This window comes from Drosophila hydei, unplaced genomic scaffold, assembly GCF_003285905.1.
Source record: "Drosophila hydei strain 15085-1641.00,03,60 unplaced genomic scaffold, DhydRS2 tig00000149-arrow-pilon, whole genome shotgun sequence".
In the NCBI taxonomy this organism is placed as follows: Eukaryota; Metazoa; Arthropoda; class Insecta; order Diptera; family Drosophilidae; genus Drosophila; species Drosophila hydei.
In genome coordinates, this window is record NW_022045678.1 from 4,211,027 (window position 1) to 4,223,992 (window position 12,966).

The 12,966-nt window shown below is 41.8% G+C and overlaps 1 long non-coding RNA gene across 1 annotated transcript; it reads right to left on the minus strand.

Annotated features, from left to right (window-relative positions):
- Positions 1 to 8,006: 8,006 nt before the first annotated feature.
- Positions 8,007 to 9,145, minus strand: LOC111600569. Its single transcript, XR_002751491.2, has 2 exons — positions 8,291 to 9,145; positions 8,007 to 8,232 (listed from the first exon to the last, which is right to left on the minus strand). It is a non-coding gene; the product is annotated as an uncharacterized LOC111600569 (long non-coding RNA).
- Positions 9,146 to 12,966: the final 3,821 nt, after the last annotated feature.

The following is a 12,966-nucleotide window of genomic DNA, read 5'->3' on the forward strand; positions in this document are numbered from 1 at the left end:
ACGTTCGACGAGGCAGTTCAATATGAAAATGCCTACAAATTGTTGCCAGCTGGTCAACTAGGTTCAGCTGTTGCAGGGGAGCTGGATACGTGGTAGATTTTTAGTTGATGGCATGAACGAAGATGGAGCATGCTTTCAACATAAATTTCCATTAGATTGCGGCGGCGGTAACAACGACAACAAGTTGCATGTGGCATGAAAAGCTGCCACAGGAAATATCTTTCGGCAGCCGCAAATAATTCTCCACGTTTGCTCTCGCACTTTGACATCTGGCCAGGGGGCTGAAGCTGAGGCTGAGGCTGAGGCTGAGGCTGAGGCTGAGGCTGGAGCTGGAACAGGCTTCGTGTCGAGTCGAGTCGAGCTGGGATATTATAATATTTGTCTCTTTGTTGACATTAAAACGCAATTTATGCAGCGTCATTATTATCAGTCGTCGCTTGAGTTGCAACTTGATGTCGAAGTCGAAGGCGAAGTTGATGTGCCCCAGCCTCAGCCTCAGCCTGTGGCATGCAACTTTGTAGAGTTTTATGCAGCGGTTTTAGTGGTTGTCAACTGCAGCTTGCATCCTCAATGCGTGTGCGAAATATCGATCTTCGTTATTGTTCAACATCTGACTTTAACGACTCTCGCATTTTCATTAATGTCATATTCTGTCAGTAGCTGCTCAGCAAAAGCAAGCGCTGCTACAGAATGCTAAAGTTTTATGTGACTTCAACGAATCTCCATTTCATAAATCTTAGCCAATCTGAAATAATACTTAAAAGTTAACGCGCTTTACAACATATTATAACATTTCTACTTAATATGAAGTTTTTTATTTGTGAAAGTTTTTTAAATGAAAATAATTATTGATTTCTTTAAAGAATTGCAGAAGTTTTAGTCATAAGAAAACATAAATATATATTTTAAATATCAATAAAACGCACTTTATTGAATAGAAATTTGAATGCCAAATATTAATTTAAATTTGATTCTAGCCATGTTGGCGTCATCTGGAGCACCAGTTGTCACGTATAAAGGCATATGGCCCAATGGATCCCAAACAGCAATTTTCTGTGGACTTGCCAAAAGCTTGTAGATTGTCCTTAACTAACTAGCTCAGCTAATTTACATACTTACTCAGCCAAAAATAATCTTCATTAAAGGCCGCCAGAAATGCAAAAATTACACAACGAGCTTCACAAATAGAGCACCAAAATTAATAAAATTATTAACAAATTTGCAATGGTTGCACTTGTGTAATGAAACGTCAAAAGAAGATCAACAAAACGCATTTATTAAGTGTTAAATGGATTATCGAATCAAACAGTGCTGCTAGCTTAAAGTTATCCACCTCTAAACAAAAAATATCACTCACTTTATATTCAATGGAATATAAATTTCTTTATCATGCGAAGAGTTAGGATGACAGTTACCTTTAACTCTATACCTGTCCATGGATTTCAAAATGCCCGCAGCTTCCAGGAATATCGTAAAATTACGACCTTTGACAAGAGTTTTTGAGTGGGCGTAACCCAGTCCATGATTAGCTCTCAGAAGTAGCTGCAAGTTGAAAGTTGTGAGGGGCATGGCCAAGTGCAAAGTGTCACAGGCTGGGCCTCGTATTTTATACCTATGTTCAGGTAGTTGACGACGAGCAGCCGCAAAGGTGATTAGGTCAAAACAAAGCGTGTGGAAAATGGATTAGATAAGGTCTAATTGAGGTCAAGCGTCGGTCAAGCGAGCGTGGAAATTGAGTCGGAAAAGTAAATAACCGTTTGATTAATTAAAATTAAAGAGAGCCAAGCCAAGAGAGCTAATATCGATTTCACGTGTTTCAAATATGAAATGAATATTTTCAAGTGAAACCAAAATATAAATGAATTGGTCTAAGACAATATTTAATTACATTTGTTGGGCTTTTGTTTCGAAAAATAAAAAATAAACATTACGATATCTGGCGTGCGGGGTGCAGCATGAAAAGCCTTGTTGCTGTTGACCTTTGCTCTAATCTTGGCCATGTTCCCAGGCAGACCGCAGCAGCAATCAAAAGTTTTAATGCAACTGCAGTCAGGCTTGAAATTGAAGGCAAAACAATGCAACGAGAAACTATGGAGAACAAAAAATATCCATATATATGTAAGGCCAGCGAGCAGCGACCAGCTGAATGAGAATGCAAAAATGCTGGCCACAAAATTGCACCAATTGCAGTTGATTAAGCTGAAGCCGAGACCGAGGCGGAGGCGCGGGCAGAGACGGAGTCTGGAGCAGGGGCAGGCGCAGAGCCTGAGCCTGAGGTTCGAGCCATGTCAGAGCGCACACAGCGAACACCGCAAACAATAAATTCTGGGATGCAGCCGAAGCTGGGCCTGGGTGGAGCCTAAGCGCCACAAAAGTTTAGCCAACAATAATTTCGAGTTAACTTTGACACTTGCAAAACGGGGCAGGCAACAGGCGGACGGACGGAACAGGACAGAACAGAACACCAACGAGCAGGACCTCCTGCCAGGCAGGATGCTGCTGTGGCAAGAGGCTTTGCTGCACTACGTTGGCGTTTGGCTTACTGCAAATGCAGTTGTCATAATTTTGCATTTCTCTGCTGCTGCTGCTGCTGTTGGCCGAGACAATTTGTAAAGCCGGCGGCGGCCTGCTGTGACTTGTGCCAAGTTGTTTGGCTTTTGTTGGGGCCGAGTAAATGCAGCAAGTTATTGGATGAGAGGCAACCAGTTTAGTGCTTGGACAGCGCACAGGTGCCAATGCACTGGGGAGTTGCAGCACCTGGCTGGCCACTTGCAGCCTGAGCCCATTAGGTGGCCAGCTTAAAGCCACAGCAGTGAGCCCGCTTGCCGTGATACCCCACTGAAAAGTGGGTCAAATCGTTGCGTGGCAGCAGCAGCAGCAACATTCACTAAATAGCCATTGCCATGGGGCATGAGCACGGCCTCTGTGGCTGGACACAAATCCTGACGCAGCAGCTGAAAAACAATTTTCTACGGGTATGTTAAACATCTCGTTTCGGGACATGAGCTGACAACGACACCCAGCACAGCCCGAGCCCAACCCGAGCCCAGCCCTGCCCAGCCGTCTGTCTGTCTGTCCAGCTTCAGAGACAGCTCAGCCAACGCGACTTGCACTGGGCACATCTTTAATACACTGCAAACAAAATGATGACTTCAAGGGGCACATTGAAGAAATAAATTTATATTTAAAATAAATTTAAGACCTCTCAGTTCGGTCTTTAATTTTGTCTTCTGACTTATTGTTTTTTAATATTTTTACTTCAGCTATTTTAGTTCTAATATTTAATCATTTCTAATTGTATTTACTAAATGCTTTCTAACTATATATGGTTCATGGAGCTAACCAACTAATTCGATGTGCTTCTGCCTATATAATATATAGAAATAAATCTCGCTGCACTGTGGGGCGTTGAGTCTTATTCCCAGGCAGATAAATAGACTTGGTGTTCAGTGAAATTTAATAGCTTATAAAATATATATATTCTAAAGGTGTTAAGTCTGCCTCTTCTAACTAGGAAATCTGGCCTTCTTATCATTTGTGGGACGTCTGTGGAGTATTTTCTCACTGTGCACAGGCACCACGACAGAAATGACGTAGCACATTTCAAACGCCAGCAGCAACAACAAACAATTTTTTCTTTCTGATTGCTGCTGTTGTTGTTGTTGTTGTAGCTGGTGCAGCGAGTGCGACAAGTTGATGCTGATGCAGCAGCAGCAGCAGCAGCAGCAGTCGCCACGGCAGCAAAATGCAAACAAGTATGTCAAAAATCTGCATGTCTGCCACCACTTGCTGCTTCACCGCCATCTACAGCAGCTGCCGCTGCAACAGCAACAGCAACAACAGCAACGGCGACACGAAATCGCCTTTTTAATTTATTGCACAAGTGCTTTAAAAGCCACAGAGCAACAGCGACAACAACAACAACAGCCCACGCCAAGCCATAGCCTCCTCTACACTCAGCCACGCCTACTCGCACTCGCACTCCTACTCCTACTCCCACTCCCTACTTCAGCTCCAGCTGCATCTCCTGCCTCTCCAACGGAGCCTCGGGGTTAGCAGCAGGAGGCAAAATACGACTTGCTTGGTTATTAAATTACAACAACGGCCGCACGAAAGTGAAAAAGACACAAAATAATATTACTCGAAAACTTGAGTGTGAGCAAGAGAGAGAGAGAGAAGAAGGGGACGGAAAAGGGGGGCGGCGGAGTGGGAGCAACAGATTTCTCGTCTCACAATTTCCACAGAAATTATTTGCATAAGAAACGCGATACGCAATACAAATGTGGCTCCAGTCTCCGACCGTCCAGGCTGGCCAACTGCCTCGACTGGAAGATGATGATGCTGATGCCTCCCAAACACGATCGCTTGAGCCATTATGGCCATTATGGCAACGAGGCAATGCGTCATGCACGCACAGCATGCTGCATGACAGCCGCGGCGAGACGATGGAACAAGCTGCAGCAGCGCAGATTAGTAGAAGGCGGAGCCACTCAGCTCAGAGCCCACACAATGAAATGGCAAACAAGACAGATCCACAGAGAGACACGAATTGAGTTGGCCAAAAGCCCAATCTCAGCTAAGAAACTAATCACAGGGCAGCAATAGCATCGACCTCTAAATGAGCTCTGTTAATTACAGCAACCCAACACTAAAAGCAGATGTAAACTAACAGGCAAAACGATAATTCATGAAGACGATTTTTCTAAAATATATTATTATTAACATCGTAAGAGTCAAAGGCAAGCGATTCGTCTAAGTTCACCAGCCTCTGAAAGACTTGAACGCGTGCAAGAAGATTCTCCAATGGCAAGAGCAGCGCAATTTCTCTTCCACTCATCAATCAATTCTTTCGCTTTCATGAACTGATTTCTATATTCATTCAAATCTTAAACCTTTTAAGCAATTGGCCCGATCATCATTTGCACATATTCAAGAACACACAAATGCCATATTCCCCATGCCATAGCACCATACTCTTATTGCTTCGGTTTTCGATATAAATTAAATAAATAAAAAATAAATAAATTAAATAAATTAACAAAAATGTATTTGGGTTTATTTAAATTTCTAACATGTTATTATGTTACTTAGATTAGCAATTGTTCTGCCAGCAAAGAAAAGGCGTGCAGAATCACATATTGAGATGGTATTCCATCTCTCTTCATCAGGCTTGCTGCTTTCCACTAATCTTAAAGTTTTTATATCGCGCATATCAGACTTCATGAATAAAATTTCTCCATTCAACTAGCCCATCGATCAATCAATAATTCCATTCATCCTGCGGGCATTGGATGAACCAACTGAACAAAGCCAGCTAAAACCAGACTCGAATCACAGTACTCGGGTTCGATCCAGAGACTTGCATTGACACCTGTTTCTTTACCTTTGTAGGCTGTGGTCAAGCTAGCTTTTTATTTTCTTTCCAGGCATTCTCATCACTTCTTTAATTTCGTCCTGTTCGCAGCAATTTTAGATCTCAAATTCACTATTTCAGGATTTAGATCTGTATTATTATTTATGGAAATTCGATTTTTTATAAGATACTCGTTGAACGCGCTCAATTCCACTTTAGTCAAGGAAAGTTTTTTCTATCCATTGCCTCTCCGAGGATTTGATCGTCGCTTCACGTCAGATCAAATCCACCGACGCAGCTTAGAGAAGGGAATTCCTTATCTTGCCAGAGTAGCAACCACACTGCTCATCCAACTGCTTGAAGGCAACGTATTATATAAACATATGTAAAGATCATAGAAAGAGACAGATCTCATTAACTCTTGCCTTCCCTAGTTCATTCACTCAAAATTGGGAAATTTCTTATTAAAATTGAGTGCCAAAAGTTTAGATGACCTCGATCAGAAAATCGAGCTGAATGTCATATATATTTATTATAATAAAGACTATATATTATATTGAAACCTGAGTAGAAATCGGGCTTACATAGGCTTGTATTACGTACGCTTTTACCCGCCTTGTACAGAAGTTGATTCGAGTTTCCTAACCCAATGACATTTTGCTATATTTCAATCAGCGAATGTTGATTTCGCAGGCTGCACAATTAGAGTTGAACAAACCTGAAAGTAACTCATTGGGTCAGTGGCATCAAGCGGCAGGTGGTAGGCTGCAGACGGAGCTGTCGAGTCATCAAATGGTCTTCAATGTGTTGCTGTTGCCAGACAAATACGGAAAAACATTTTCCGCTTTGACAACAATTTGCTTTAGATTTGTATCGCATTGGCGGAAACGCTCTGTCGCCCGCTCCGGTTGCTTGTTCGTCAATGGGCATGAAATGTTGCCATAGACTTGCGACTTATCATAATTAAAAATCAGCAGCTGGCCAAGTTCATGCTGCATAGTGTAGTTCAAAAATATTGTGCTCACATGCCGGACAGTGTCACTGGGGACTCTCAGCTTGCAAATCTCTCAAATCTATGCGCATAATTTGAGCCCAGTTGGGCCGAGGAGCTGCAGTTGCCTGATTTGCTCTGACAGCCAGCTGACAGAAATTGATTAAAAAACCATTGCAAGGCGACGCGTCCCACTAGTGGGCCGTCCTACAAATGGGCCCAAAAGAATATCACGTGCATAGTTTCAGCTACAGCCAAAGGTTTTTCAATGCAAATGAAGCTACGTGGGCTGGTAGCTGCCTGGCCTGGAAGACTTCCATTCGAGATGGACGCGTGATACCAGCGTGACTTATGTTAAATCGCACTCCCAAAGCTTTGCTTTTGAAATAAGATTTTATTCTTAAATATAAATACAACTTAAATTGCTGTGAATTAGTTGTTTTATATCAAAATATACAGAGGAAGCCATGGACAGATTGTCAGAGAAATACGAATCAACGTGGCTAAGACTTTGTCAAGGCATTAACTATATAGATTAAAGTAATCATAATCAAATATATATCGATTAGTGAAACTTTTCACACTTTATGCTGAAGATGCTGAAGTGTTAAATCATCTATCTCAGGGGGGTCTATAAGAGTAGGCGATTGTGTGTGAAAGGCAAATTGAATTTTATAATCTGCAAACTGTCTTAAACCATATTTCAATAGCCCAACACATGGGTGTACGTATGCGTGTGGGCCTCTGCGTGAGTGTGCGAGCGCAGGGTGCCAAACATAGTTTCATATGCAACTACTCGCTGGGGGTGGGGGTGGGGGTGTATGACGACGGGCGCGTGGAAGCTAATTTGCATGCAAATGCCAAAATGTGTTGCACCTGCAGCATTAGCATAAGCAGACCTATAGATATCGATAGTTAAGCATAGATATATACAAATGTGTGTGGATGTGGATGTGGATGTGTACGTGCAGCTGGACATGCTAATCAATAGGCCACACGAGTGCCAATGATTATTTTGCCATAAAATTCAGTTAGCTCTCTTGAGAGCTGTTCCAACGTGATGCCAACTGGGCGCTCGATTCTCGATGCTCGCTGCTCGATTTCTATCTTCCAATGGCTTTGCGGCAGGGGCAGTGGCAGTGGCAGGGGCCAAGTTTGCATACGGAATTAGTTGGCTATGTTCGGCTCTCGTTGGCTGTAGTTTTTTGTTGTTATTGCAGTTGCAGTTGCAGCTGCAGAGCCAAGTTTATGCTAAATAAGCCAAGTGCCACGCCCACACAGCCAACGGCCGCCCACAGTAGAAGTCGCAGATGCGAGCGCTCGAACAAACTTTCTGGCCATAAAAGCAACTGCGTAAAGTTGAATGCTGAGCTGCCAGCTCAGGGGGCGACCAAGATTATTTCAACTACTTTTTTTCCTCTCGCTGGAATAGTAGATTTTTCTATTTATTTTATTTCACTTGGCGGCACTGCTACCAATTTTTACAGTTCCTCTTCGGCTAAGAGTATATCCTTTCAACTACTTTTCTTTATTTTTTTTCGAAATGTTTAGTAAACTTCTTGTTATACCCAACCCCAGGCACAGGCCGAGGCCGAGGCCCAGGCCCCACTCTCCCCTTTTTGCGCACAGACAATTTTCCGCGCTGCCATAAAAACTCAAAAGTTTGTGCAATGTGCGCAGTTTATTTCCGTTGCAAATACCTTGGATTTGTTGCTAGCGCGATGAACGGACAGTAGGTAAACTGGGAGAACTGTCTAAGTCATCTGTTGGCTGTTAGCTGTGGCTGGTGGCTGGTGGCTGCCTCTGCATCTGGATCTGAACCACAGCTGCTGACGTCTGATGTTGTCGGCTGCTTTTGTCAACACTTTGCTGCGTTGATGGCTGACAGCTGTATAATATATATAGTATATATAGTTAGTACATACTTAGTTGGCTATTTCACCCACCAGTGCCTCGGCGAAGCTGAGCTATTATGTTGTCGAGTGACTTGACTGCTGCTGCAGATAGATAACAAGTGCTTGAATCCTGCCGTAGATTCTCATATCGAATCAAGATTTTAAATTCCCATTTATCATTTTTTGGGCTACTGTTCGAGTGCAGTCAGGCATTTAAAATGCAGAGAGACTATCATTAAAAGACAACCCTGGTTAATGACTTTCTATATTAACGCACGATCCACTCTCGAGCATGTCCGAAAGGGTAAACGCTTTTCTATAATTGCATCATTTATCAAATGGGCAGCCGTAAACAAATGAAAGTTTCCACAGCAAAGCAGCGCAGATTTCGAAGCTGCCGCCCAGTCCCAAAGAGCCCAAATAATAATCGACATTAATCAGCGAGAGATTATCGATAACACTTCGCAGGCCTTCCACACATCTGCGCCCTCAGCCTCGCTCGGGCTGTCAGCGTGGAGTCCGCGTGTTTACCTTTAGAGCCGCCTAATTGATTACGCCCCAAAAGTCGAGCCTCCAGCTTTATAATCATCATATTCAACTGATGCTTCATCAGCAGCATCTTCTTCTTCCTTGTTGGGAACCCTTCTGTGCAAGCGATGCCAGACCGATAAGCCGACTCCCTAAGCACACTCTTCCCCTCCGATGGACCAGCTCCCCAGTGATTATTCCGACTCTGATTTTTATCTCCCAGCCCGACTGCTTGACTGCCTGACTGTCGTACTGTCTGACTTTTGATGTTTTTGTTTCACGTTGTTTGCTCTCACAGCGAACACATTTTTTATATATTCTCATATTTTCGTATTTTGTTTACATTTACATTTTAATATGAAAATATTCGATGCATATTTGCATTTGATTTGGGAATTAGTTATCCGAAATAGGAACGGGCAGCAGGAGGCAGAAACAGATTTTATCGCAGTTTATTAGTAGATTTTAGATCTGTAATGCAAATGTCGTCTAGATATTGTTGTTTGTACTTCGGTTTGTTTGGCTTTCGTTTATTTATTCAGCAAGCATCCGAAACTCCATGCGTTCCTCAATCCTCTTGAAAGTCTATCAAATTGCGGACCAACTAATTTTCGTAAACGCTTAGCTCGCTCTCGCTCGGCTTGACCCACAAATCCATGGACAAGTCCAAGACAAACAAACATAAATCACCAGAAAAGTACACACACACACACACACACACACGCACACACACACATGCATATGGAGAATGGAATAAAAACTGAAACCAAGCGGATCTTAAATTTAAAAGCAATCTGCCAGGACTTGGCTCTACTCCTACTCCTACTCCTACTCCTACTCCTACTCCTACTCCTTCAGCTGCTGCTTCCTTTGTTTTTGCTGCTGTTGTCTGTGGCCTTTGGCCAATTTTCTTATTAAAAACAACAGAGTCGAAAATGTTTACCAAACACAATTCCCAGCAAATCCTGCGCTGCTCGCTGGCCTAAACTGTAAATAGAGCGGCCAGTGAAAGTGCGGACAGCGCACACGACAGAGAAGAGAAGAGAGAGGGAGAGCGAGAGAGAGATGCTAACAAAAGGACACAAATCCTTGCACCACATGCTGAGCCTGTGTCTGCATTGGGCTCTGCGCCCTGGTGTCGGTGTCAGAGGCTTCACTCTGCCGATCCCATTGTCCGGCCATCGAAATTGAAGCCCCCCACGAAAGGAAAACGGTTTGTTCGAGGCAAAATAAAAAGAAAAAGACGATTTTGGTAAACCCATTAAATGTGCCTCGCAAATGCAGAGCCAAAAATGAGAACAGCGAACACAGACCACAAAAGAATTTTGATCAACCTAAACATACCCTGCAACTGGAAAGCTGAGATGATTCTGGTAATGCTACTAATGTGTCTCAGATAAAGGAATGCCAAGTAAAAGAAACATGTGAAAACAATGCAAGAAAGTGTTGAACAACTTAAGCATACCCTGTAACCAAATGTATTCTAATCTGCTTGTTCCTCGATTTATTTCAAGCAGATTAGTATTCTGCTAGAATCTTTCATTGTTGCAGTTAGTGTGGCACGTGGAGCTCAGACTATCCCTAGTCATGGAACATAACAGATTGATTGACCCGATTGAGTGACTATTCACGAGGTATACAACAGGATAATGGAAACATAACAACATCCTATTTGCTAGTCTTGCACTATTCTTTGCTTATCCTTTGCGCTGACTTTCACTTTCCTGCGCTGCCTTGTTTTATTGTCTGTTCCTTGACACCCGCACTCAGAGAGTGGGAGGCGGAGGCGGAGTCGGAGCTGCAGGTTGGGCATAAATATTTGGACATGCGACTGATTAGTGCGACCAATGGAACCAAATGGGCAAACCAATTTGTTGCCAGCCAGCGAGACTTTAATCGAAAATTGAATGCCATGTTCGGTCTTGGATTGCTCCTGTCCTGTCTGCAAACAACAACTAGAAGCACAAACATCAATCAAGCCTCAAGTTATTTTCTTCTTCCTTTTTTTTTTTTGTCAAGCCAAGGCACTTGGTAGGTGGTGCGGCTTCGTGTGTGCCTCGACATCGTCTTGAGCATTCTTTTGGACACACGCCAAATGCATAGCATTGGCACCCAGCTCCGCCATTTACCTTTGGCTCCCACATGATTTAGTACAACATTTTGCGCTACTCTTTGGTCGCCCCTGCAACACTCCGGGTGCTGCTGCTGCTGCCATGTTTGACTTGATTTCGTCTAAATTGAGTTCAGTATCAACAGAAAATACTTCCGTTTCCTTCCCTGCCAGTCTGTCAGTGTCTCGTCTCTCGACCCCTTCCCTGCCCATCCCTTCTGCCTCGGCTCGCCTCGGTCTTGCATTTAGACTCTGCTGTGTACCTTTGCTTGATTTTGCGTTCTATTTTCAAACTACCAAAGTAATCCAACCAACAAGTCGCCCCCTCCGGCCGAACGTCGCTTTTCCCGCATCGAACAACTTCTGCCACTAGGTTGTGTATAGGTATATATAAGTGTGTGTATGTGTGTGTGTGTGTTGGACTCCTGTATTTACTTTGGCAGCACCTCGTGCTCTTTCTCGTCCTAGTTTCGCTTCTGATTTTGGTTCTGCTTCTGCTGCTGCTGCTGCCTCTGGTCCTAGTCCTGGTCCGCCTCTTGTTGTTTGGCTTCGCCTTCGCCTTCGTCGAGGTGTTTGCTTTATTTTGAATGCTTTTTATGTTCAATTTGTTTCAATTTAATGTTGTTTTGCCAGAGATCAGCCAGGACGCGTTATATTTTGCATGCATTTCAGATGTGCGCACCTTGTATGATAAATGGCATTAAAGGATTTGCGTGAATAACAAACTCAGCGCTGTTGCCAAGGCAAAAACGAGCAGACTTGGCCAAGTTCGCAGGTTAAGTTGCAGCTTTTAGTCAGCTTTTCTCTCAGATTATGGTACGCCGGCAATGCTCTAAGTAATAGTTTTTTCTCAACTGACTCAGTGCCTGGTCTCCATAAAACCGCAAAGTGTAAATATAAATTAGGTAAACTAAAAACTTATATATTATCTCTTAATCAATGAAATAATATAAATGGTAACATAAATAGATATTTCATCCAAGTTCCGTCAAAGTGTAGGCAACGTCTATATATGTGTAAATATATTATTTATGTTTTTTATGTTTTTTTTTTATTTAAATTATATTTAATTTTCTTATATTTAATTTCGCATAATATATTGTATCATATTATCAGTTTATATTATTATTTCATTATATTATTATCTCTGCGGCTGCCTGTGTGTCAGTCCGTCTGCATAAAATCTTGTTTTTGGAGAATGTGAAACTACACACAAACAAATTGACAATCTTCATTTAGTATTTATATTAGTGTTTTCTCTAAATGCTTCAATTTCTATTACATCCATAAGAGAAAATGATTTTGAATTTGCTTTTTGTATTTTATGAAAACTTTAGCGAGTAAAAAAATAAACTTTTCAGTTTTGATATTAACAAATTTGATATTAACAATAAAACACTAAATTACTAAATTAATTATGTCAATATATAATTTAAGATTTAACAATTAAAACCCATGAAAAAGCTACATTTTTGGCTGCAATAACAGCTAAAAACAAATAACAATTTAATTTATATTATTTTCAATTTTGTAGGTATTCTTGATGGAAATTAATACATTTTTAATAATATTTTAATTTTAATAATTTTGCCCACTCCTCTTTTAAAAACTTTATATATGTAAAATACTTTTATACTCAGACCTAATTTGAGCTGTTTGCTCCCTTGCGCCCTCACATGATTGAAACATATTAGCTTCCACTGTAAAATCGTTTGGGTGTTTTATGTTTTCTCCTTTTGTTCGCTTTTTCTTCAACTTTAGTTATTCATCAGAATTAAATGTTTTCACTTCTTTGGAATCGAGGCGCCAAGTCAGTCAAGTGAGCCAAATACCCAGACCTTTTTCACGAAACTCATCAAACATTTTCTTTTATTATGCTCAAAAAAAAAAAGAATAAATAAATAAATAAAGAAATGAAAACTGAACTCAATTGAAATATTGATTTGAGCGCGACTATTTCAAATGAAACATTAAAATTCCATTAGCGGATGCGTTGTACATAAATTTTAGAGCCTCAAAGGCGATGGGAGGGGGCCTTATCGACGGGTCGGTCAGATGACCAGAAATTATGCATTTTGTTTGGCTTTAA